General features: G+C 34.9%; 1 protein-coding gene across 1 annotated transcript in view; it reads left to right on the forward strand.

Moving 5' to 3' along the window:
* Positions 1 to 25,416, forward strand: part of stet (stem cell tumor) — a 449,207-nt gene that overhangs the window by 301,213 nt on the left and 122,578 nt on the right. The window lies entirely within an intron of this gene.

Genomic DNA, 25,416 nt, shown 5'->3' on the forward strand with positions numbered 1-25,416 from the left:
GAGCATTATTGTCGATCTTGTCGAGTAAGTTCGATCGCGGTAACTCTCGGGTACCCTGCGCAGCCTGCTCCTCATCTTCCACGCACTTCTCGAATGAGTTAACATTCCTTCGACAAATCAAACACTTCGACAACAAGGTGCTTCACGTTAATCGATCGACGTCCTCGAACGAACAAAGGTTGCCTCGAGTGGCGTCCACTTTTCTCGGCCGCGCAATTTTTCGTTGTTGCAGCAACAAGCGAGACTGCATATGTGTGGGAACGGATAAGGAAGAAGTAGCAGGTTGTAGCGACGATAGTGGTACGAGTAAATAGAAGAACTTGTTGGTCTCGAATTGGTCTCGGGCTTTCGACAGTGAAGCGCTTTCGAAAAGCTCTCGCCTGTGCTTTTCGAGAGTCGCCGGGTCCATCCGGAGGAGAGAAAAGGGTGGATCGCGCAAACCAGGAGCGAGAGAGAGAGCTAGAGTGAGGACTTACAGAGAAGAGGGAGACGTGGAGAGGAAGGACGTGGCACCTAACAAGTGACAATTACCGGCGCTAACGAGCAACGGGACGCCCGTAGTGTATAACCAGTCTCATAGCGGGCTCTGTCGGTCCGCTTCCGAAGTCCAGAACCTCCCTTTCCTCTCCCTGCTTGCTCTTTCCCCTCTCATGCCCTCATCTAGCGGCTTTTCTCGAACGTCCGTCCATTGAGAAGCATCCACTGCCGCATGCTGTCAGGTCATCGTCGAAGGTCCGGGTGAACATCGAGTGCTCGGACATACTCTCGATCGGTTCTCTATCTCTCCCTCTCTGTCTCTCTTTCTCTATCTGATCCTTTCTCTCTGACTCTTGTTCTTTGTCCCGCTTTCGGCACTGAGCGACGGTCCGGTTTCGCTGATACACGACGGAATCTGACACGCTCGCCGCCAATACTCCGTGTGTCGCTTCTCAAACTCGTCAACGTGCTGTTCCTCTTGTAGTCTTACCCGGTGCAATTTGTCGAGTGATAAGAGTTTCAATAAAACAAGCCTTTTCAATTGTAATCAAAAGAAAAAAAATTTCGCTCATCCGGTAAGACGTGACATGCAGAAACGACAATTTGAGAATTTCAACAGTTAGCTTTTATTGTTAACCCATTACATTCTTATCAATTTTATTATACGATAATATTATATTTCCTCGAATTTCTTTAATTTTTGTAATTCTCCGTTACTTCCGTTACGTAGAAAATCTTTTTTACTGAATTCAATGGAAGATAATTTTTGTTTAAAATAAAAAAGAGAAAAGGAAGTACACAAGTCGATTGGTTGAATTACAATTTTCTTTGAAAAATGGATTTTCCTATATAGCGTCATAACTAGTAATTTTTTCTTCTTGTGTTATTACCTGGTACGACTTATCGGAAAACACCGATCGGCTGACTATGTATGAGTTTCTACTACTGACGTACGCTGTCAGCTGTGAGTCACGACTATCGCTAAGTTATTTGCGTGCACATTCATCGTCTCTCTACAGTATATGTAGGTGAAATAATACAATACCGTAGGCTAGGACAGTACTGTCTTCCATTAATCTTGCAAATGAATTCAGTCTTTAGTCTGCTGAGAAAATCGTTCTACAATTTACGCTAATAATTATCGACTCACCTAACACTGTATATAAGATCGCTCTACTCTTGCTATTTGTTTTACGTCACTTCCTTCTTTTTATACTATTACTTATAATAAATTAAGAGTATAAACGAAATAAAAAAATTCTCTATAAACAACAATAGAAAATTTGTATATATTTGCATTCGCAATCGTTCTAAAGTTTATTACAACTATGTTTCATTTATATATTAATATACCATACTATATAATATTAATTAAAAGATGTCCTTAACACGTGATAATAAATCTCGCATCACATCTGTACAGCGAACATATATCCATACAAGGGAACTATTTGGCCAAATAGAATATTTAGTAAGGTAATAATGAAACTGGATTATAACTTAGCACGAGTGAATAATCCACGATTCGATTCTGGGCTATACTGGCAAAGCCAGTGGTGATTACGACTCTCTAAAATTCCCTCCTAACGTTCTCTCAAACAAGCGTTCCTCGGCACCTCGTTATCGCGAATCATGCAAATTTCTACGTGCCACGAGTGAGCCCGAATTATGAGTGACTACCGCAAGTTCCCTCTTACTGGACAATTCTCATAAAGAAATGTATAATTGTCACCACCTTGTTTACTTGATATTTGATTACATGTTATTTCATTACGTACTATATTCAGAAAAGTATTATAGGATTATATACATAAGGATATTTTCCTTCGTACTTTAAAGTCACGTACTTTCAAACATTTTAATCTTTATAGAGAAAGCTATTATGGTGTGAAACAGTGTCATATTTTAAGACAAAAGACAATGAAATAATAAATTTTGTATAATAAATCTTGTTCAAAGAAAAGCTATAAGATTTTAAAAATGGAAGCAATTTTATGAAAGCAAAATATTTTTTCTTATAATTAGTTTTGCCTTTTTTATGCTTAAAAAATAATTACGTATTAATATATTTATTTCTATATATAATATTTTAGTTACGTAAAGTCATTATAATTTAATGTTAGATGTTAAAATTTAAAGACAGACGTTTGTCCAGTCACTCTAGTAGTCACCTGCACCTATCATTCATCGTTAGCAACATTTGGTCCATATGTTCTCACCACTATTGGATCAGTGATGCCGTTCACCACAAAGAGGTTACACCGCGCGATCAAGTCTGACTGACACAACACTAGTAGTTACTACTGACATAGCTGGTACTACCCGTTTGTAATTGTCGCGTATATGGATATGCAATTAACTACATGTGAATTGCAATATCTGCAGCATCCACGATTACGCTTTAGTCTTTTGAATCCTGAGGGTTTATAATGCTTTTGTACCCTAAACATGATTTTCTCTCATATTTTTTTTCATTTATAATAATTATTAATGATATTATTGGTAATAAATTAAAATAAATACAATATATGTGTTCAGGAACTGTGTGATTCGCACCAGGAACTTCGAAATCATATTCTCGCGCATTACGAATGAAGAGGCGTGCACATGATTGAAATTGCCGTAAATAAAACGATTAAAGCTGTGAATATTACGGCGCATGGCGCGATTAGAATCCAGACACGCATATCCAGATTTATCAGATTAATTAGTCATCTCACGTGTAATTTCGCGCTCGCAGCCACTTACACACATACCCTTCAGGATTCCGTGGGAAAGGGACGACGGCTGCCGACCGAGAGTTGCGGGACTCGAAGGCAGGCAGGAACCATACGGCAGCTCTCCGCTGCCGTGTACCAAGGATATTGGGCGATACGTCATACGTTGCATAGTTTCGCGACCCCAAACGAGCTATTGTTCCTCAACGACGAAATACTCTCTCGGTCTGCGTCGTGCCCTTTCGCGCCAATGTATCTCGCGAAGTGTCATGCCGGTAATTTTGGAAATTTTGAAACGTTGATTTATTTTTACTGCGTGTCACATGCTCATTTAAATATAGTTGTGCTTAGGGATTATATCTTTCTTACATTTATATAACGTAAATGAAAAATATGTGATGGATATGCCGCTCCTCCTTAAATTCGTTATTACGCAAAATTTATACATTCCTAAACAAAATTAAATAATAGCCATATTTCGACTCGCTAACGAAATATAAATGTAATTTTACAAAAGTAGACGTAAAGTCGTAGATTCAATTATTTTCTTATTAAAAATATTTGAAATTTATTAAAGTTTTTATCAAATTCTATCAATTAATTTAATTTTTATTCTTCTAATAAACTATTAGATTATAATAAAATATCAATTTATTGAGTAAAATTGAGAAATAAAGTTACTTGCTACTATACGCTTAAAAAAGGAAATTACAGCGTACGCAAGTGAAAGATTTCCGATAAAAACGATAAAAGCTCATTGATAGAGACTTAACCAGTGTAATAGTTATGGCCCGAAATGAACTATTGTCCACTTGATGTAATTCTCTTCTTCGGTATCTATTTCATATATTCGATGATCATATGTTCGATGATTTCAATATTTTTACGCGTATATGTATATGCATGAACATTTTTCATATATGCTAACATGCTATGTCTTTTACATGACATGTTCAATTCGCAAAATTATTTCTGAAAATTAATTAATTTTTTAACGATAAAATATATTTAATTTTAACCATTTTAAATCTCAGTATTATGGAAAAACATTTTAATAATAAATTATAGATTCAATTTTCCCGAAAAAGGAAATTGATTGCATAAAAATTTATTATATCAATAAATAGATGACAGCATTGATCTTCAGACTTTCCTTGTAAAATATTTTATGTAACTAAAATAAAATTTTAGTTATATCGAGGTTAAGTTCGAGTTTAGTAATATTAAAAATAAGACATTTTCTTTTATATTTGACGGGATTATCGCGAATAACCATAAACTTGTCTTCGGAAATGTTTAAATATTATGAGTACGCTTTTTGTGTAACAAGGCATCAGTTTTGGACTCGATGACATATTTTTCCTTGGCTTAGTGAAGTATACTTTATACGACGCTGTAAAATTTATGAGCGCTGCGCATCAAATGTTATTAAATTTTACGGGGTTAAACCTCTCGTCGCGGATTATTAAGATTCTCATCCCGATGAGCGACGAAAGAGTGAGAGAGAGAGAGAGAGAGGGGGGGGGATGCGAGAAGAAGCGATTCTTAGATAGGAAATTGTTGGTTATTAACCTTGTGTATTATATTTTCTACACTCTCATAAACTGATCTACTTCTCAACTCGATGTTAAAACTCGATCGCTTTATTGTGTTTTATTAACATTATCTAAAAATATTTAAAAATCTAGTTTTTAAAAAATTTAAAAATTTTCAACATACAACATTTTATTTACATTATTTACTAAAAAGAAATAGCACAATGCAACTATTTTCAGATTCAGTTAATCGATAATCTGAAATTATCTAATTTTTAAATAATAAGATAAAACATGTAACTGTGAAACACGAAATTGACTGAAATTAAATACCGATTTCTATTTATTATAACATTTGTAGAACATGAAACGTCAACAAAATATGAAATCAATATTCCCTTTTAATAAAATTGATATTCATTTTTTGCACGTTCTAGATATTTTTATTGTGATCAAATATAAATTATAAATATTGTGTTTAATATTGTAATAGCTATTCGCAGATATTCTGTAGCTTTTGATTTTTTTTTTTTTGTAGAAAGGTAAACTCGAACCTATATTTTTCAATTGAAAACTGAAATAGGATAGCTTTCGAATTTGAAATTATTAAATAATAGGAGAAGAAGAAACTCTACAAGAACGGAGTATACTCGTGGTACGTATAAACATGCGCGAATAATTAGGTCGTGCATGTCGACGTCACGGTAGTTGAAGGTGTGCGAGGTTTAGGAAGGTGGGTATAAGAGATGGGACGTAGGTATATTTAATGCATGTGTAGTTTGCCTTACAGCCATACATCATCGGCTGAGTTTATGTTTATCCTCGTGTTTATCTAACCGCTCCAGTCATGTAAGTTTTTTCGAATTTGGATGATGCGAATATTATGACGATCACCCGACGAATCGGTTTTTTCTTCTTTGCGATTAATCATCACGCTGCTCTTTTTGACGTAGTGAAACGTAATATCGACTTTCCTTAAGAAATAATCTCGCCCAATAAGAGTAACGGCAATATGAGATATACGTAACAGCAAAATGACGCTATGATCCCTTTAGACGTTGTCTGACATATACAAGTTGTATGTACTTATCCGATACTTTTGGAAGATGAAAGTTACCTTTATTCGATTAAAGCCAAGGGCACTCGATGCATGTTTGCTTGCTGGATATTTTGCTTTCTAGTAAATTATTAAAACTGTATACCGTACAGAGGAGAGAGAGAGAGAGAGAGAGAGAGAGAGAGAGAGAGAGAGAACTCGTAATTTCTAGTAATTATTAAAATGCAAGTAATCAAGCAAGAAAACAGGCATATCGTAATAGTTGGCTCTTAATATCATAACACAGATATGAAAGATTATTCTTTGGAATTCAATGATTTTAAATTTAAACAATTAAAACAAATTATTAGGCTCCAACGAATAAAATTCAAAAAGTCAAAATATAAAACATGGCAAAAAAGCCATGCTTGATGTTCGAGCAATATATAGTATGTATTGTTGCGCTAATGTTATCTTAGGGTAAAAACATATAAACATTATATTGCTCGAACATCAAGCGTGGGTTTTTTTGCCTTGTTTTATAAATGATTTTAATGATTCTGTCACTACGATTGTCGAATAACATTGTTGTAATGGTAAAAGATAAAAACAAATAATTTCCATATTTTTAAGATCAGCGCTTTTTGACTTATCCTTCTTTAGTTTCACAAAAAAATTAAAACTTTGAAGTAGTCTTCGTAAGATTGAAATACCCTCGTGGGAAATCCATTCGCGTCTATGGACGAACGCATAATCGAGCGCGGGTCGTGGAATTTTTCCAGCACATTCGTTCATCTATGATCTCCACTGACATTTTTCGTTCCCTTTCTTCTCTATCTTTCTTCATGTACGATAGATTTTTATACGTAACAGCGAAAGATGATTGGATCAATGAAACTATTGCTCAAAGGCTTTTCTTTGGGATTTCGTTATCCTTACAGGAGACGACCTTCCACACTCGACTGCGTCCTATGTCCAGGCAGTATTTGAATATCGCGATATTTGAACGGAATGGTGAGGGAACGGAGATGGGGGTAAAGAGGATGATAAGAGGATGCTGAAGATTGAATAAAAGGAACGAGAGATTGGCAAAGAAGCGGAGAGACAGAGAAGATCGACAGTGGGCGCTCTTTGATCCGCTCTACCTTCGCTATTTACCGGGAAAAGCCGAACCACTCGGAAGCAACGAAAAACACGGAAAATTTCAACGATCTCTCTATGCCCATCCTCTGTTTTAACTTATTTTCTACAAGAGTAGATGAGCTCTTCGCGATGCATCGCTGGTCGGATCGTATTCGTGTCTTTCATACGGCAACACTATTCGTTTCGAAGTACGCATCAGTCCTTTGATTTTATGTAGCAAAGACTGCTAAGAGATCAAATTCGAAACTGGAAATTTGTCTAATTTATTTTGTTTAATTTATTTTCTATTTGATTGATTAAATAAAAAATAAATTAAAAGAATGTAGGATAAAACTATATTATAGAAACCAATCAAATTAATGCAACTTACATTGTACAATATTTCGAATCCCTAAATGAATGAAATACCCATACATTCATTGTGTTCGATAATTACTGACATTTCGGCAATATGCTCAATTATGGTAGACTTTAATCTTCTTTGCGATTAATTTTGCATTGTTCCCATTAACGAAATCCTCCTAGTTCATTAATAATTCGTATCGACCGTCACATTCCTATCGGTCGATGCGAAATACACATCGACAACACAAATACCGTACTGATTAGTCGATGACAAAATTCCAGTCTTCAAAATTTTGATATCAAATAACGGACACAGCGATACGCTCGTTATTATGAACACAATACATCGAGTTGGTCTCCACTGATACGCGCGCGTACTACTGATCCTTGAATTCCTCGGACGTGCGCCTGGTCCTTTGATCTTCGTAGCGGCAAGATAGTTTCGAAAAGTTGCCAGGCAGTTGTTTGGCTCACCGGGCTCTACGAGTTTAGCGCTACGAGTGAAGTATCGGGCCCGAGCGAGCGCTAATTAATTCTCGTTTAACGCTCGGTACTCGCTCTCAATGTTCGACGCAAAATACTTGCTCACTGGCTGGCCAACAAATGTTGGGTATCTATTTATTTACCTTCAATTTACTTTCCCGCGTACTCACAGTAAATAGCCTGATGAAAAACTCAGAACCTTAAAACCGCGTAAAAATTGGATATATCTGTTTCTTGTGTGAATAGTATCGAGATTATTTACTCGCGCTTTTATCGTCAATATCTACTAGCGAATATCTTTCGTTCGCTTCGTTTTACTTTCGGATCACGTATCGAAGATTCGATCGACTACGGGATATTCTTCAGAATAAAGCAAACCGCGTTTACATAAGACATGAACATGACGACGTCAACGGAGAAGAAACGAGGCTGAAGCTCAACTTTGATAACTTTTTTTCATTCAACTGCTGTTGATCGATAAAATATTATCTAACAACGCATCTCGATATTCTGTCGACATTGTGTTTCATTATTTCTGCCACGAAATTCAATCCGTCATTTGCAGTTTGTGATAATTGACGTTTATTTGCAATGAAGTTCATGTGAAGCAAATAACAGGATAAAGTAGTCGAACAGAGAAGTGTAACCTATTCACTTTTTATTATTTATTTTCTGTTATTCAGAGCTCGCAAGCTTTCTGCTCGTTTCGTTCGATTTTCTAATTTGTCGCGTTATACTCGCTCATATAAATGCGTCGACGGAAAGTTCGATTGCACTCAAACTCGTAAAATATTGGTATTTTTCTCGACATTTATTTTTTTTTTCTGTTTCGTTAGTCGGCGCATAAAGTCTAACAAGTTATATCTCTTCGCTTTTTTTCTTCGCGGTTCTCTTCATTTGTCGTTGATTTTCCACACAAATGTTCACCAATTAAATGTTATATTTCATTGTTTCTCATTGACTTGATTAATGAAAAAATGTTTTTAAAACATTTTCTGATTAACTATTACTTAGTACTATAGTCAAATATACTTCGATTAAAATGACCGGAATGCGCCTACTCCTGTATTAATAAAATAGTTGTATTTTTTATAATTGATTCCTTTCAATATTTTGCGCATAAAAGTATTAAAGTACGACATAAAAAAGTTAAAAGTTTATGAGATATTTAATATTTCATGTCAAGATGTGTCAAAATAAAGTACAAATCACTCGAAAGCTATTAATCTTTCAATACCTCTACTTTAATATTTAGAATAATTACAGGAACCATATTGTTACCAAAATCATATCATTTTATTTAACAAAGTGAAAGTTATCTTAATATCTTTTTGGTGCCTTCACCTGGAAAAAAACAACAATCAAAATACGTTACTCTCGAAACCATTCCACTTTCATTTAAAACATTTTCTTTAAAATGCACTATTTGAGGCATATTTCAAAATTGTCATTTAAAATGGTATATCCGATATATATGCATATATACTTATATAAACATTCAAATATATACATGTATTACCTGTTACATGTAGTACATGTTATACATCTATCAGTAATGATATCAATAATATTCGAAAACTGAATGTTTAAAGAATTGAATCTGAACATTTAATTACAGGACTTGTAATGCAAAAACTAGGCATAGAAAAAGATCGATCCTATAGTAACTTTCAGAATAATGAGAACTACATATCCAAAATTTAGTCATTTTAACAGAAAGCCAATTTCCATTAGATTCGTTGGTGCGGGATCCTTTCACTGAAATTTCACTGAAATTTACGTTTTAATTGAAAGTATAGGAAAAATCCTAAAAAAAAAAAAATTGATATATTTTTTATAATTTTACAAATGTCGAAAAAGAAAAATTTCGTAAAACTGTCTTCAATGTCTTGGATACTTTTTAATATTTAACCACCTCCAAGACTTCCTGCCTCTTTCGTTTCCCGCCTATGTCGCACTCAAATGGTTCGGTTCCCCTTTCTGTTCTAGCGAACACGCTATTGTTTACAAGCATAATTCACAATTAGATTGCCCCATAAAAATACAGGTAATTAACTCTAAACTTCAAATGGTTCCCTGTGCTGCAAACAATATGATTAAGAATAAGTAGACAGAAGATCCGTAGATACACAGTCGAAGCGTTTTAATTAAGCTATCGGCCGCTTGGCGGCTATCACGTTACACTGTATATACTTAAGAAAGTAATAATTACAAGTAGTTATATATATTATATATATATTATATTCAGATATATATGTATATAGCTTTTTTCTTTCTTAAGAATTTTTTATGTTTATTTTGCGTTGTTTCTTGATGATAAGAATACATTATTAAGTTTATCAGCACCAATTTCCGGAAAATGAAATTAAGGATTTGAGTGTATCTCGCTTCTCGATAGCGCTTGCATTCGTTGTGACTAGTTATAAGGATATATCGCAGACTGTTATTTCGGATCCCCGTCATCCGTGGAGTGAGAGATCTGATAGTCTGATACTAGTCAGAGAGTTATAAGGATATATCGCAGACTGTTATTTCGGATCCCCATCATCCGTGGGGTGAGGGATCTGATAGTCTGATACTAGTCAGAGAGTTATAAGGATATATCGCAGACTGTTATTTCGGATCCCCGTCATCCGTGGGGTGAGGGATCTGATAGTCTGATACTAGTCAGGGAAGCTGTTATCTGGAATTCGTGCCTTTTCAATATCTTGCGGATTGGGATTAATCCGAATGCCATCACGGATTTGTTGGGTAGTGGAAGTTGATGGTGGCCCAACAATTTAATCATTTCCGTTCAAATTCTTTCAAAGTGCCTTCAACGGATGTTGTATCCTCATAGGTTAACTGTTAAACTATATCAGTACATGTAGCATCCATATATCTGGAACTGCAGTATTGTTAGTTTTACGTTTACTACTAAATTAACAGTAAGCTGCACAGTTGCTAACAATAGTAATATTAATAACATATAAGATAATTATAACAAATCTTATAGGACTTACTACCAGTTTAATAACTTGAAGCTCATAATGCTCACTGAACCAGTAATGTTGATTATCTTTTTGCAAAAGTCGTAAAATAAAATTATAAAGAATTTTATTAATTTTTTTCTCGATATAGCATCAGCATTATAATTATTTCCACTTTTTGCGATTTTTTGCTTGCTAAATCGAGTTTAAAAAATTTTACTGTTTAATTTTCAACGAAATCGACAGTAATTAACTCTAAACTCTCCAAATGATTTTTCTTTTGATGCAAACACAAATATGGTTAAGAATAAGATATAAGATCCGTAGATACACACACAGTCTAAGCATTTTAATTAAGCTATCGGCCGCTTGGCGGCTATCACGTTACACTGTATATACTTAAGAAAGTAATAATTACAAGCAGTTATATATTATGTATATATTATATTCAGATGTATATGTATATTTAAGCTTTTTTCTTTCTTAAGAATTTTTTAATGTTTATTTTGCGTTGTTTCTTGATGATAAGAATACATTATTAAGTTTATCAGCACCAATTTCCGGAAAATAAAATTAACGATTTGAGTGTATCGCTTCTCGATAGCGTTTATATTCGTTGCGACTTAGTTATAAGGATATATCGCAGACTGTTATTTCGGATCCCCGTCATCCGTGGAGTGAGGGATCTGATAGTCTGATACTAGTCAGAGAAGTTATCTGGAGTTCGCGCCTTTTCAATATCTTGATTGGGATTGATCCGAATGCCATCACAGATTTGTTGGGCAGTGGAAGTTGATGGTGGCTCAACAATTTAATCACATTACGCTCAATCTCTTCGAGAAGTGATATAATACCAAAGAACGAATGCATACTCATATATAGGTTAACGATTAAACTATATTGGTACATGTGGCATCCGTATATCTGGAGCTGCAGTATTGTTGGTTTGACGTTCACTAACAAATTAGCAGCAAGCTGCGCTGTTATAATATTAAGTAATATTAATTATTTATATTAGTAATATTAATAACATATAAGATGGCTGTGTGGAAGGATGAGTGTGGTAAAGTTATTTACTGTAAATCGAAGGACTTGATTTACAGTAAATAGAACTTGATAGATTAAAGTTTTATTCTATTCTAACATATATATAGTAATATTAATAACATATAAGATAGTTATAACAAATATCTTACAGGACTTCCTACCAGTTTAACAACTTGAAGCTCATATAGCTCACTGAACCAGTAATGTTGACTATCTTTTTGCAAAAGTTGTAAAATTAAATTATAAAGAATTTTATTAATTTTTTCTCGACATTGCACCAGCATTATATTTATTTCACATTTTTACAATTTTTTGCTTGCTAAATCGAGTTAAAAAATTGTACCATTTAATCTTCAACGAAATGGACAGTTCTCTGATTTGGCTTCAATTTTAAGGATTAAAATGTTTATTAAGTTGTTGAATATAAGTTCTTTGTAAGAAGTGTACTCGATCATATGTTTGATTTAAGCACCTATCGTAGAAACCTATAAATTGGATTAAAATACTATTTCTGTTGCAAATGCTCATATACATATCACGAATATAATATATAGCAGTTTTTATTTTTTCGTTTTTTCCTACGTTTACATGTGTTTTTGATATTACAATTGTTATTTTGTAATTTTAATGACGTTCTCAATTTGTTCGTTCATTAATTCTGAGCTCAATCGGATAAAATAGATGATACTTTGAGGTATAAACATTACAATGCAATACTATAGAAATCTTTTGATTACATTCAATTTTCGTAAGGAGGATGAAACGCGAGATTTTTTGCAAAAATCTATTTGTCTAAATAGCCATATATATCTACTTAGAAAAATAGTGATCTACACTATTTTTCAAAGTCATTGCCACATCCATATCACCTTCTTATCATTCCACTTATCTATCCATCGACGCAGACGTTCTCTCTCCGCTTATCCCCGCTCTTGTGCTAGAAAACGATTTCTGTTCGCGATGGGGTTAGAATGGATTCAGCGAGATTAAGCAGGCAGATACCAGCAGGATTTAGTCGAAAGTGCTTGCAGGTAGCAAGGGAGGAGGAGGAGGTAGGAAGTGGAAGCGATGGGGTGAGAAGGACAAAAGGAAATAGCGATATGTAGTGAGCTTTTTTACGAGCAGCCCCAAGAAGCGAAGTACGTTTACGAGCTTACGGCTTGACGTGTGCGAAGCTTCGGCGCCCGTCGACGACGGGAGCACAGACGACAGGCGTCCGTAGTCCAAGCACGCGTCCTTACCTGCCAGAAGTCAATTTCCTCCTTCGAAGAAGGTTTCTTCCTCGCCGGTTCCTTGTTCTCTGGGGAGAAGCTTGTCTTCGTCCTCGTCCTCTTGTCGAGAATTGCCTTTTCTGGTTCCTTTCATCTCCTTCGCAATGTTTCCCGGTAACTTCGCAACTTTTTCTCGTTGAAAGCTTCCATTGTTTGTCGGTTTAATAAATTCGGCAATGGCAACGTGATTCGTTTTTAGGCGAAAATTGGAGCTTTAGGTGGCTTTCCGCGACAACAATTGGCGCGGATTTCTGGATAAGTAACACAGAACGTGTGGGAGCGTCCGCGTAAAAATAACTCGATGCACGATGTATTATAGTGCTTTCCAGCAAAGAACACAATGTAACACAGTGGTCGTTTCATCTTTGTTTAATAGTGACAAATAATAAGGATGTAATGTTCACTGTGTTATCTCTTATTGAAAAGCACCATTCTACAACCACGTAAGCATAGTTATAAGTAGTTGTAGTTGTTGAGAAGAATTGACCAATTACAAATTTTTCCTCATATTTGACAATTTTTTTTAATCCTAAAATAGAAAAAAAAAACTTGAGTCGGACAAAAAGATCCAGATTGCAGACGGAGAAGGTGGAAATATGACTGCAAACGAAGGATTAAAACAGGATATTCAAAAACAAAGAGCAAAATTTCTTAAAAAGTGATATTTCTTAGGGATCTGCAGTGAAGATTATTTTTTTTACTGTTCTAACGTTCTTAAATGCTTTGCTTTTGGACTCTCGAAGAGTTTTCTTCTCCATTCATCTTTTCTTACTTCCTCTCTCATGGATGTAATACAATTTCTCCAGTATTCTATCACTATAATATTTGAAACTAGATCTTATTTCTTCGAATTTATCTCCCAATTAGAACGCTATCGCGCTCTGCGACTTTACGGTTGCTCAGGCGAAAATTTCCCGTTGCCCCCAGCGGGCACGAAACCGTCGTGGCTCTACCGTCGTCGCTGTTTGATTTATCATGAAATTTGCCTCGTGCACTCCCACGAGGGATACCGGCCCAGGACGACGTCGGTGGATGCTCTCGCGTGGATTCCTAATAATCTAATATGCCGCGACCTGAGCGCAATTTCATGCCTCCTCGGTCACGTGGAGCGTAAGCTCTCTCTCTCTATCCATGTGTGATCCAAGAGTGTCATATTCACCCTCCGCTCGTCCTCCACTCCGCCTCGCGTCCATCCTCGCATCGTCTTCTCCGTTTGCCACTGGCGGACTGGTTACCTAGATGATCATAGTGACCGCTGGTGACTGGAGACTTGGAAATCCGATAACTTGGAAATCCGGATTAAATTCTCCCGGCGGCAATGTAACTTGCGTATCTGTTTGTATGGGAAACGCGCGTTGTGATTTATTGAAAATTCAATTGGAATTTGGAGAGAGTGAGAGAAAATGAGTCTTTATTTAATAATATCATACAGTATTTATTTCATTATTTGATATTGTTTTGTTAATTTTGTTGAATTTACCATGTGTGTGTTGTGTTTGTCCATGAGAGAATATTTTTTGTGATTATAATTATATAGTACAATTATGATTATAATTACTACAATAATAGTAATAATAACTAAATATGTATGAGTTCATATGCACCGGAAATGACTAGCAATTTCAGTTATTGTTACTATAATAATAGTTGCAATATTGCTATATATATGACTAGAAATTTCAGTTATTATTACTATAATAATGGTTGCAATTGCTATATCATTTTCGGTGTCAACTACATGTACAATGTACATACATATTTGTTGATAGAACTATACAAACAGTTATTATTACTAATAACCATAATTACGGCATGTAATTATAGCATGTAATGTACTAATGTACTTATAAATAGTCACAAATATTGAAAACTTGTCTCTCATAGTACGAGCAAAATTGAAGATTAGGTACGAACGAACTGTAATATCGTTTTGTCTATTAACAATATATGTATATAAAAGATAGTAATAATGATAATAAATACACTCGGAAGGAAGATATCCAATTCTCGTCTCGGTTCTATCAATTTGGTAAGTGAGTGTAGAATGAGGTCTATCGAGCTACATTTTCGTTCGCAATCACGCGGACTCTTTCCGGATTCGACGCGCGTCGCGAGGCATTAAACGAACATGTATAACGCGACGGATACGAGTCTCGTACCGCTTCACTCTGATCGGCTTTTATGCGCTTTACATGCACGCTGCGATGGATATCCGCGTGCACGGCCCGCCGCGCGTTAGACGCCTTCCATATTCTATTCTATTCTATTCTGTCAGTACGAGATACCCAATCTGCAGCTGCACGCGAGCGTACACATCGACCGAGAACTCGATTCCGTTTCTCGCTTTTGATTGTTGATCGTTTACATCGGCGTCGACAGGATTTTTCTCGAGAGGCGTATACGATCGTTACTTTATTTTCACACACAAAAATGTTTATTTTTACAAAAAAACCTAATTAATGGATAATTCTTTAATATAGCGACATTTCTTAGTTTTACACTGAAAAAAGATATAATAAAAAAAAGAGAATTATTCACAAATGGCCGATTATTATTGGATTATTTTGTTAAAATAACAAAATATAATATTTTTTTGTTAGATGAGCAAAATTTTTTTATTTAATAATGCAAGTTTATTTAGTTACTTACGTTTTGTAAATAAAAATGTGAAATTTGGTTGCCATTACAAAATAAGTATTCTTTTAGTAATTTCAATAAAATAATCCACTATGGTAGAGTAAAAAGTGTTTCGTGGAACTATCAGAGATGGCGTGTCTTCTCGTAAGAGAAATTCGACCTGTATAAAGCTAGGACGATTAGAGTTTGGTTATTGGTACAAAACATTTCTCTCAGTGTATTATAAATTAGTTTTTATTCTTTATTATAAATTTATTTGCATAGAGATACGTTGTTTTGTGTATATCATTCCCTTATATACATATTTTAAAAGTAAATTCAAGAATCACATTTTTAAAAAAACAGGTAAAACTAGTTTTCAATTTACAGCAAATTATTGATTATAATCAAATAATATCGGTAAAAAGATTTTATACTTTTAGAAATATGAGCAAATGTTATTTTTATCATTTTTGTTCTGCAACCCAAGTGTATTAATTTTTGATGGACGGACTGTAAAGTTGAGTTAGTTTGCTTTTGATGATCGATAGAGTAATCTGTATATAACTCGTTCATGATAATAATTTGAAAATTATGTTTTTGTAGTTGTGTTTTCGAAATAAGGGAATGATATTGTTTATAAAATAAAATTTGAATGTTTGATATAGATTTATTACACGCATATAACATTATTGAAAAGTTTTAATTTAATCTTCTTTTTCTTTATGGAAAAATTATATGATTTTCTGCGAACTCTTTATAGTGCTCATGGATTTTTATCTTCGAGAATCTTCTTGTCGTGCTATAGGACAGCATATTAGAATAAGCGGAGAATAAGGCTCGTATACTCGTCCCGAAAGGATTCGCTTGAGCGATTTTTACAAAGGAACGAGCTTAACCGAAACCACTTGATCCAATCTTTCTGGATATCAAGTTATTCCAAGAAATATTTCCTCGTTTTACATCGAATAATAACGTAGAATACATCCGCGCGATATATTGTGCGAGGTTGTGCCGCGCTGGAAAAGCACGAATATGTGCCAAAAAGAGGAGGCTCACATAGGAAATTATTTATTCGCACTTTACTCGCATTTGTAATTTTGTTTGTATTGCTGCGCGCGTGCGATAAATAGCATTTTAATCTTGCCGCAGCAATATGCGCAAGTTGATATACGCAGCAAGTTGATATCGTACCGGAATTATTTACTCGCACATTTTACGCGCCTGCCAGAGTTTATTTGTTTTCTTAATATAAAGATACTTTTATATGCAATATGTACGATTTTAATAATCCCTTTATAACATTTTATTCCCAATAGACACAAAAATATTCCAAAATCTTTGTGTAAGAAATTTTTTTTATATTTACTAGCACAAAGATAACGATTAAATGGCTTTTGTAAGTTACTATTACGACCTTTATTACGACCCGATCGACTTTTACAACAAAATTCAGCATAAACCTAATAATTTTGCATGAACTTAGCTGCTTTTTTAAATTGAAAGATGTTGATGTTTCAGAAATATATATTTTATATATCTAGAGTTAAAAGATTACCAAACATTTGTGTTTAAAATATTTATCGTTTTGGGGCATTTAATATATTTCTTTATAATTTCTTATACACGATACGATATCGGTACTAAGTTATATATATATATATATATATATCGCAACGGCGCATTTCTGGATTAACTGAAGCACAAAGAAATTCGTAAAGAAATTCGGCGAGTGCACGCGAAGTTTTTAAAAGTTCGCGTCGACTCATCGCGCTCCTAACTTCCCGAGTTATAATAACTTATGAAATGAACTTCTAAAGAATTCATTTGATTCGGCTTCGTGACTTTGCGTGATATTACCCCCGTAGTAAGATTAAAGCGATATTAACACGACAGCAACGCAGCGAGAAGCACGCGATGTCCAGTAGTTGCGATAGATCGCCTTTTTGCCAGGCTGTGCCTCTAACTTCCGCTTTATACTATTTTGACAAGACATTCGCGGAACCAACATAGCCTCGCATAATGCTTCAATTAGGCCTTTCTCAAAGTGGAGCACGCGTATCTCGAGGGATATTCCTCGACTTACGCGAGAAATATCTGGAGATATTGCGTTAACTGAACATTTTGTGTAGTATACATGTAAAATAGGATTAATCTTTTTAACTGTAACTTTTTAAGTGTTCAGTAGATAATTACAAGTACTTAATTGCAACATAATTTATATTTTCCAGAGGAAAATTATATTAAAATTATCGAACAGCGAAAATTTACAGCACTCGCGTGGCGCAAAGAAAGCTGAAGTTTCGCGATCGCTCAAAAGAGCAACGGGACCGCTCCTTGTTCGTTTAGTAATTAGAGACGATAGTTCGGCAAGATAGTTAAGGTCGTTACCGGCTCTTACTTTAGCCGCTCCGATGTGGGTCAGTTTCTTACTTCGCCGTCCCAACCGGCGACTTTGCGGAGGCGTCTCACGGAAAACTCGCGGAACCAATTTGATAATATCGTTGTCCGCCTACCGCTGCATTTTCCTCATGACCATGGCTGCAGAAACAAGAAAATTACACATATATACGCACACGTGCGTACGGACGTGAGCCAGCGAGCCGCGTTCGTGAAGCTTCTGGGACAGCCTCGCCATCGTCGTCGTAACCGTTTTCCGCCTTTCGTCTTCGAGACTGCCAGCAGATAGAGATGCTGTGCTGACACTGAGAAATGGGAAAAGTCACTTTTCTTCGTTCCTCTAGGGCCGCTCAACCGCTGCTACGACGCGTACGACTCAAATAGAGATATTGTAATTTTTAACATAAATTTATTTAGTTATAATTATTGAAAAATTATAATTATGAAAAGGTAAACAGGTAATAACAGACGAGAAGTAAGCATTCGCGAAAAAAAAAAGATTTATTAAAACAATTAAAAACTTCATTGATTCAGCAAATTTATACAGCGCTGAACTATTTTCCTATGTTAAATTAACAAAGTTGTACAGCTGAATAAAATTAACGATTATAGATATATTTGTTGTAATAACACAGTAAATTTATTGATATAGATAACGTTCTACTTTTTTTCGTGTTGAAATATTGTAACAATGCAGCTGCATGTCGAAATTATTTTACTTTTCCGGGAAAATTGTGTTTGAACACAATTTAATTTTTAAATCACCTGGTGTTTATGAAAGTATTTTATGAATATCGAGTTGACAGACTAAAAAGATGCAATTGAATTTTCTGGCAGCGTGTCCTCTTCCTTCCATCACAGAGTAAATACATTCGAGAAACATTACATTACGAAAGTGGTATGCCGGGAAAACTCTTTAAAAGAAGTGACAAATGGATGCGGCGCGATCTATGAATATTCATCATGTCAGTGCGCGGATAACGCGATGGCAGAACAATGTTTCAGTCTTCAAAAGTACACTGTGTCAACGACGAGATATGAAATACTATGTTAAAATATATTTTGTTGGATTCGATTCGCGAAACGATCGTGTGCCAGCCAAACTGCAAATCGCTTATCTATAATATTTCGCCGAGAGCAATCGAATAAAATACAATTCTGTTACATTATGAATTATTGCACACTAATGAGATATAAATTTAATATATGTAATTGGTTTTTAAAAAATTTAGTTGCAATATTATCTAAATTATTAAAAGCATTGTATGAAAAAATAAACAATTTCTTGCTGATTGAAATGTTTTTAATCGGTATAATTTTGCACTGTAATTTACTGTTTTAATAAAACCATGATCGTGCGATAAATAAAAATAAAAGAGAAGGAGAGGTATCTCTTTTATTTTAAAGATGCGGGTTACGTGTTACGAAGCTTATGAAGCGTTTGTAGGTTGTGTAATTTTGAGTTTGGAAAATTAAAGTATACCATGTCTCCTCTTTGCTTTATAACTCCATAATAATTTCATAATTAATTTTGTTTCTACTTGTTCTTACACAGTAATTATTGGATCGAGCGAGTAGTAGCTCGTCGAGATCTTTAGGATGCCTTAATCACATTTATTAGACCCTGAAAATTCAAGAAGCGTATAAAATTCATACTGTAACTTGGGCGGGAACAACTCGGCGGAACTTCTTGATAAAGATAGCGCCGCTTCCTCGCTGCAATTTCCATAACTGGCAATTTTTAGCGGGCTCGAACGCGCCGACTTATTCTTAACCGCGCGCACTAATTACTCCGGATAAAGTAGATGGGTCTCTGAGTATATTAGTCGCTCGATCGTGGATCTTGGATTGTTTCTCTGTTTCTTTTTTTCTCACGATTATCCGTAATTGAGACACCGAAATTGAAACCTGATCCCGGTGTAAACACATAACAAGTCGTCGTTATATGCGGTCGCTGGACTTTTTCCCGAAACACCGGTGCATTCAATCAATTCGGTGTAGCTCGTTTGCAATTCTGCAGGCCAACAGACGAGTCTCGATACACCCCGCTAGTGCAATTAATCAGTATCCTTGAAACGGTTCTCTCTCTCTCTCTCTCTCTCTCTCTCTCTCTTGAATGTATTTCGGTCTTTCATTCTCTCTTCCTTCCATTCTTCTACATTTTTTTTTCTCTTTCGACCTATAAGCAGCAGGCATCGAGCGTGCGCTTAACCACCTGTACTTCGAGTCAATGTTTCATATGCAGACGACCCCTTTCTCGACCTGTTTCCTTGAACCCTAGTATATCAGTCATATCGCTAATTGGAAATCGCTTGTGCGATCTACAATGTCTCGCGCGGCATACCTGCAATTAAATGTGCGTTTACCGCGAACCGCCAGCCATGTCAGACTTTTACTAGAATTTTATTAGAAAGAAAGTTTCCGGTCTTTCCTTCTCTCGCTTTTTTTTGAATTGACGGAAGATGCCACTCGTTGCTTGATTGCAGCACAGCGGGCAGCTTTCCACTTTAGCTTTCAAGTACGTAATATCTCCTCGATATCATTTATAATATTATCTATAGGTTATTCTTTATTTAGTTATATAACAATAAGAAAATCTTTTCTTTCCATATCTTCTTTTGTGTCGTACTTTAAAGTTAACTTATAGTTTAAAAAGATTTAATTTACGCAAAGAGTAAAGGAAGTTAGCACAAGTTTAACGTTTTATCATCACGAATGTCGTCATTGGATTTGCATGGAATTATTATAAAAGGAGATTTGTTCGAACGTATTCTTCTCAAATGTGATTTTCAGCAGTAAATTACATATCTATGAAACGATAACAGATTTCCATTAGTATGTGAACTAGAGTAATTAAAGACAGATTGACTGTGAAAGAGATTATGTATTTACCGAGGTATGAAGGTAACTTATATTTTATATTATATATATGTATAAATATAAATATAAATATTTTGTATATAAATATACATATTTCTCTTCACAAGGGGCAGGATGCGATATATGTATCTCGTGATACGCGTGTCACGCAGAATAGATTTCCGCGCTGATGCCTTTTAATTGGCGTGGATGTCACGATTATATGAAAATAAAATGCTCATTACAAGCACAGATTTTCATTAGCTGAAACTGTTTGTAACGAATGTTTACTAGGGCTTGAATAATATGGCGCTGTAAACATATGTGTCCAATGTTTTATGTATTTTATGCTTACTTTTTCCACAGCGTTTGTAATTTATATCCATAATATTATACAACTGCCATGGAATATATTAATATTTTATCAATGTAGTAAAATTAGTACGTAGAAATTGGCAAGATAAGGTTGATATAAACAAGATGAGATTTTTTGGTTTAAATTACGTTTAAATTTAACAGATAAATCTTAGTTCCTGCTGTTTCCTATTGAAAATAAATTGAAAATTCTCGTTTTTATATATTATATTATTATATGTTGCATTTTATCGATATTATTAAAAAAACAAAAGAGTTGATGTTATAATATATCGCTCATTGTTATAATATAATATTTGCATAAAAATATCAGATATAAAATATAAAGTATTCATTATACCTGTAATTTTACTTTATATGCAAACACATTGCAATACTTTAATATTATTAAATAAATTTAATTATACCGTCAACGGCTCAATTCATTGGACGTTAACGGTAATTTCACGTCTAATTAAACAAATTAAAATTTGTGAAGTTTTAATTTGAACTTAATTTTACAAGTTTAAATCGTGCGAAACATTTTATTTTAACTCGTCTTCAGGCAAAATGCAATCAAATGCTCGTGCTTCGACTAATCGCTGATCAATCCGATCGCGGTAGTCGTGTGCGCCGGTTGTCACGTAAGTGCATGTGCTGTAAGTACTCAGCGTGCACAAGTACTCACCATCCGCACGTGCATCTCGAAACCCAACCGGGAAGCGAACCGAAACGGTGGTGGTGCGGTCGCAGCGCGGTGGCGCACGCGCCACCAGATAGCGGGAGACGGGAGGATGGTTTATCTCCCTGGCGCCATAAACGTTGCAGATATTATGGATAGTGGACTGAGTTACGGGCCAATATTTCTTCGTAATTATTCTACGCTCCTACGTAACGGGAGAGATAGCATCGCGGAGAGAAGCCAGGTATAAAGGCGCTTACACCGTACCGACCGCCCGCGCCACTTTCCTCCCAGATCGTCGTGCCGCCCTCCCTTCGCGCCACGTCCGAATTTAGATTGTGTTTTTTATTACCATGCTCGTACGTGATATCGGATTTTTTCCACGACCCGCGATCAGCGTAGTCGATTTATCAGTGTCGTTTGTATGCTTAACCGACGGCCTCGTCTCGTGCATTATTTTATCCGCTCCATCGTCGTTCATTGTCGTCGTCGTCACGATCGGGACGAAAAAAAGCGGGGAAAATGAATAGTGCTTGAGTTCAAAGAAACTTGTAACTTTTTGAATTTTTTATTTTGACATGCGAAACCTTATTTTTTTCAGAACTTATAATTATTACGATTACAGCAATTCGAAAAAAATGATTTTCTGTGATATGTATCTATTTATTATACTGCTAAATGTCATGGGTGGCCCCATCGGGTCAAATAACATTTTGTTATTTTTAACTTCCATGTGTGTCAAAATGTAAATTAGTCCATTTCTGCGGTTAGTTTCAAAGTAAACAACATTAATGAGACCATAAAAAATATACTACAGGCAATAGGAGTCGACGTTGGTTATCAATTAGCGCAATTTTTCTTAATACTAAAAATATAAACCTTAACTTTGAACGTTTCCACTCATAGTTTGAATCTTCATCAGCAATCTTTCCCCCTAGCGCAACGAGCTTGAGTTCTCATTGCCACTCTGCAGCTTTCTAACTTTGTGAGTATGTGACTTACCTCACAACAGTAAACGGTTCAATTTTTGAGAAGAAATACGTTGGAGATATTATTTTGTCATGCAATACTCCAATCGTTGCGCTGGGGGGAAAGATTGCTGATGAAGACTCAAACCATGAGTGGAAACGTTCAAAGTTAAGGTTTATATTTTTAGTATTAAGAAAAATTGCGCTAATTGATAACCAACGTCGACTCCTATTGCCTGTAGTATATTTTTTATGGATTTATTAATTATTTTAATTAAAGGAGTCTAAAAAAACTTATTAGTTTTTATTAATTTATAATTTATCATTAAACAACATTAATGTATATACTTAATAAATAATAAACTAAATTTGAATCGTGAATACATTTTTTTGAATTAAATTGTTTAACTTCATTGTTTTATTCAAATTAACGATATATTGATTAGAAACAGTGACGAGAGAGAGAGAGAGAGAGAGAGAGAGAGAGAGAGAGAGAGATTTATAGAAATGATTAAAAATAACTCAAATTAAGTATAATTTGACATTATGAATTTAACACTGTATTTCGCGTAATAGTTTTATGGAACCTTTTATATGTAAGGAACTCATTTTGGGAAAATTCAAATCCAAAGTGATTTGATGACACTATAAAAAATGGAGAATTGAAGCAACTGTTGGGAAATAACTAATATTTGTATGCAAAGAATCTTTCATCGCCACTTACTGCTATTCTTTAGGAAGGATTTTCCGGCAATGTTTCCTCCAGGCGTTCATTCGTAACGAAAGTCGTAAATGAGGGGAAAAGAATACTCTAGGATAATGAAGGCTATAGGTAGCAGAGAGTTTGCGCGTAATTGTTCGCGAGAGTATTTTTCTTTTCTTCGGGAATCGACCGACGGAGGAGGTTCACCGAAGTTAATTCCTCATTATTTCGCTACCCCTGGCGACGATTAACGAGGCGCCTCGTAAGACTAAAATTGCTACAGAAGGCTGGCGATTAGTTTCAGAATACTCTCTGGAAGATTTCCTACGGATTATTTTTCAAGTTATGTAGTCTTGTGCAAAAAGTATAGCCCTATTTTCTACGTAATCACTTGAATGATTCCTGCCTCGAATGTCGGCTTTGGAATCGTATAAATCTGATGGCTATATTTTATGTATATATGATTATAATATACTATAATTATTAAACAATATTATAAATATTAATTCCTATAAAATATTAATTTTCACGAAGCAAATCATTAACTAGGTAAATTTTCTCTTTAACGTTTTGCGGCGTGTCATTTTTATCATTTTGTTTCAACTACATTACTGTTAAGCACAATTACACACTTTTTCTTCGTAATGTTTGTCTGCTTGTACGCGCAATTAAGTTTTCCACGTTTATACTTTTCGCCTGTTCGTTCGAGAAATAGCTTCGTAAATTTAAACTTCCAATTACATTCTCATTATTAATTAAACTCGATTACGTTACAAATTTTAGTTGACTACGGATACATATCCGACGAGATGGGGAAACAATTTTTTGTTTTTTTAATTGTCTGAATATAACTTGTTACTGTAGCGTTTACCGATTACATGCGCGTTCTAACTCCGAGTATTCATCCGTTGATAGATGCAACATGAAATTGTAGCAACAATAGCGCTACGAGGCAGCTGGCGCTGTTATCAACGAAAAGACGCTTTCCAAAATAACAATGTTCAAAATGATGACTTTGTTGTTCACTCTGCGCTATTGTACCGAGTTATTACCAATTGGAACAATAGAATAACCTGAATTAATGAAAACATTTCTAGATGTGGACAATTATTTTTTGGTCGCCATCTTGAATTTAGGTATCTGTCGAATGTTTTCACTAAATCGTTTGGTTATTAATGTCCTACAAAAGAACAGCTGGATTTTTTTTTTTCGAATTACTTGTATTTCGCGCGGTGTAATCAAACACGCTGTAACTACTACTCTCGTTCAATTAAAAAACTTTTCGGAAGAGTAAAAATTATTGAAGTAAATGCCAGTTGTACGTTTTAGATAAATACTGTATAGATTACCTTGTGGGAATATAACCGCGTTTACATTCAATTTATAGATTGGTTGTTTTATATATTTTTTTTTTATGTCCAACGCACGTAAACGAAGTCGTTTCGCGAAATTTGGCTCAAAAGATTCGATTGCGCGCGCTGCAGGTTATTTTTTCGTGTTGAACTCTTCTGAAATGAAATACTATGGTGAAGTTTAATTGAAAATATTCGATCGCGTTTATATGTGCGCGTGGCGTACAGCACAGCAATAGTGTACACATAAAATGCTATTATAAATTTCATCTTGGAAAACACATTTATCTCTAGCGACAAGAGAATAATTTATTTGCTAATACATAATAATTAGTTATGCATGATATTTTTACACGGTACAATGAATCGATTAATGGAAAATTACATATTATATTTGGTAGATGCTCCTCGCAGTAATGTGAATAAATTCGATTTACACGTATTTACACACAAGTAGTT

This window comes from Trachymyrmex cornetzi, unplaced genomic scaffold (genome assembly GCF_001594075.2).
Source record: "Trachymyrmex cornetzi isolate Tcor2-1 unplaced genomic scaffold, Tcor1.1 scaffold129, whole genome shotgun sequence".
NCBI lineage: Eukaryota > Metazoa > Arthropoda > Insecta > Hymenoptera > Formicidae > Trachymyrmex > Trachymyrmex cornetzi.